A 3,448-nucleotide genomic window follows, 5' to 3' on the forward strand; every position below is an offset into this window, starting at 1 on the left:
GGTGCTTTCTCTAGCTCCTCCATTGGGGGCCCTGTGATCCATTAAATAGCTGACTGTGAGCATCCTAATAGCCAGAAACTTGAAATAACCTAGATGTCCCTCAAAAGACTAATGAATAAAACAAAGTGGTACATATACACAGTGGAATACTATTCAGCTCTAAAAATGAAGATATCATGATTTCTGACTCAATATTTATCTTTTCTACAGAAAATGCATAAATTGGGAATGGAGTAGAAACTGAGAAAATGACCAACCAAAATTTAGCCCAACTTGAGATCCATCCTATGTTCAAGCAAAAATTCCTTACACTATTAATGGTACTCAGTTATGCTTGCAGACAAGCATCTGGAATGGCTATCCTCTGAGACTGCCTACCTAACAACTGACTCAGACAAATACAGACACCCACTGACAATCAGTCGATGGAACTTGGGGACACATATGGAAGAATAAGAGGGAGGATTGTGATGTGTAAGGAATAAGAACTTCACAGGAAGACATTCAAACTTAACTAACCTGGAATCCTGGGAGCTCACGAAGACTGAAGCCCTAAACAAAGATTAGACAAGGGCTGGATATAGGCTTCTCCTGCATACGTAAAAGTTGTGCAGCATGGTCTTTATGTGGCTTCTGAACACCTGGAGCATAGGCTATCCTAAATGCTGTTTCCTGCATATAGGATGTGTTCTTTTAGGTGGGCTGCCCTCTCTGGCCTCAGGTAGAGAGGAAGCACCTAGCCTCACAGAGCCTAGAAGTGCTAGGGTGGATAGATACTTAGCTCAGAGGGAAAGGGGAGGGAATGGGGGAAGGATTGTGGGAGGGGAATGAGCTGGATATAAAATGAATTTGTAAAAAAAAAATTAAAAATACTTTGGATTATGAAGTAAGTATAATATAAGTTGATAAGTTTTCAAAATAGCAATAAGGAAACCTGCCTAAGGATACACAGCCAGTCCTGGGTGTTCTTGCATATATAGGAACAAGGAGAACTATATTGGAACCACTATTACCTGGCCAAAGCAGCATTTTTCAAAGTTGCTACAGACACCCACTTCTCTAGTTTACTTTTACACATAAAAGCAGGAAAATATGGAATGAATAATGCCATGCAGACAGAGGTTACAGATATTCCTGTTATTTCCTGAGTTCAGCTTCTTCTTTCACTGGAGTGCTGGGGGAAATGGTTCTGCTGCTGGCTTCATTGGCACAGCTTGTATTCATAATAATTTTACCAGCTCTCCATTGACATACAGCAAGGAAGTAGGCATGGGGGATAACTTCCATAGTTAGAGCAAGTGAATTGTAGCCAATATTCCCTCTCTTAGGCCACATATTTCTTCCTGAAGATAGTGTCTGCTATTTCCCCTACAGAAACATTTGAGTAGAGTGGTAAGCAGTTAAAATTTCAGCCACAGAAAAGCAGAGACAACAACTATGTGCTAAAGTGACAGGACACATTGATAGACCAAAAGTAGAAGCACTGTGCAGCCAATATGATGGAGGGAGGGGCAACAGAGTCCAGGTCCTTATCTGATACCTTTCTGATCTGATTCTTTAGATCCAAAGATTTTATATCTATACAACAAGGTTCCATTTCCTAACATCTGCAATCCTTAACATGTAAAATCAATGTCCAGCTATGGAAGACACAGTTGGTGGCTTTGGTAACTGTGCTTGATTTCTGCATTGCTTTGCCCAATATTCTTCAAATGGATGAAACTCACTCCTTTGGCTGACTCTCTTCTGAGCAGGACCTGCTGCAATTGACTTGAATCACCATGTTCCCTACAACAAGGCTTTGCTAGTGAGTCACCATAGTGCTCTAATCACACATGCAACTGTTGTGTGTGGACAATCACTATATTTGCACAGGTTTGACTACAGATTCTTACCAAGAACTTCTAACCATGCTTTAGAGTTTATGAAAATTAGCTGAATAGAATGGGAAATAAAGAGGATATCAACAAAATAAAAATTCACTTTAAATGATTTTCAATTTCTTAGGTTGTGATCTGAACAACTCTGAAGACTTAGGTCAGATACTCTTATCTTGGAATTGCCTGCAAATGACTCTGCTAAAATTGTTTTCCTTAAGTATATCCCTTTGTCTGCTGTATTTGCTTTTGCCCATTAAAAACCCATTAATTTATAAATACCCAGGTGTTACGAAAATATCACAGGGTGTTTTTATTTCTTAAAACCTACATAAAATCAGAGACACTGAAACTTACAGAGGAGAAAGTGGGGAAAAAGATATGGACACTCAGGAAAAATTCCTGAATAGAACAGCAATGACTTGTGCTTTAAGATTGAGAATCCACAAATGGGACCTCATGAAATTTTAAAGATTCTGTAAGGAAAAAGACACCGTCAATAAGACAAAAAGNCCACCAACAGATTGGGAAAGGATCTTTACCTATCCTAAATCAGATAGGGAACTAATATCCAATATATATAAAGAACTCAAGAAGGTGGACTACAGAAAATCAAATAACCCCATTAAAAATGGGGCTCAGAACTCAACAAAGAATTCTCACCTGAGGAATACCGAATGGCTAAGAAGGTCAAACATTCAAGTGACAGCAGATGCTGGAGAGGATGTGGAGAAAGAGAAACACTCCTCTATTGTTGGTGGGATTGCAAGCTTGTATAAACACTCTGGAAATCAGTCTGGCAGTTCAGAAAATTGGACATAGTACTACCAGAGGATTCCGCAGTACCTCTCCTGGGCATATATCTAGAAGATATTCCAACCATTAAGAAGGACAGATGCTACACTATGTTCATAGCAGCCTTATTTATAATAGCCAGAAGCTGGAAAGAACCCAGATGCCCCTCAACAGAGGAATGGATAAAGAAAATGTGGTACATTTACACAATGGAGTACTANTCAGCTANTAAAANNAATGAATTTATGAAATTCCNAGGCAAATGGATGGANNTGGAGGNNATCATCCTGAGTGAGGTAACNCAATCACAANNGAACTCACATGATTTGTACTCACTGATAAGTGAATATTAGCCCAGATACTTAGAATTCTCGAGATATAAGATACAATTTGCAGAACTCATGAGACTAAAGAAGAATGAAGACCAAAGTTTGGACACTTTGCCCCTTCTTAGAATTGGGAACAAAACACCCATGGAAGGAGTTATAGAGACAAAGTTTGGAGCTGAGAGGAAAGGACAGACCATCCTAAGACTGCCATATCGGGGATCCATCCCATAATCAGCCTCCAACCACTGACACCATTGCATACACTAGCAAGATTTTGCTGAAAGGATCCTGATATAGCTGTCACTTGTGAGACTATGCCAGGGTCTAGCAAACACAGAAGTGGATGCTCACAGTTAGCTATTGAATGGAGCTCAGGGCCCCCAATGGAGGAGCTAGAGAAAGTACCCAAGGAGCTAAAGGGGTCTACAACCCTATAGGTGGAAGAAC

This window comes from Mus caroli, chromosome 7, assembly GCF_900094665.2.
Source record: "Mus caroli chromosome 7, CAROLI_EIJ_v1.1, whole genome shotgun sequence".
NCBI lineage: Eukaryota > Metazoa > Chordata > Mammalia > Rodentia > Muridae > Mus > Mus caroli.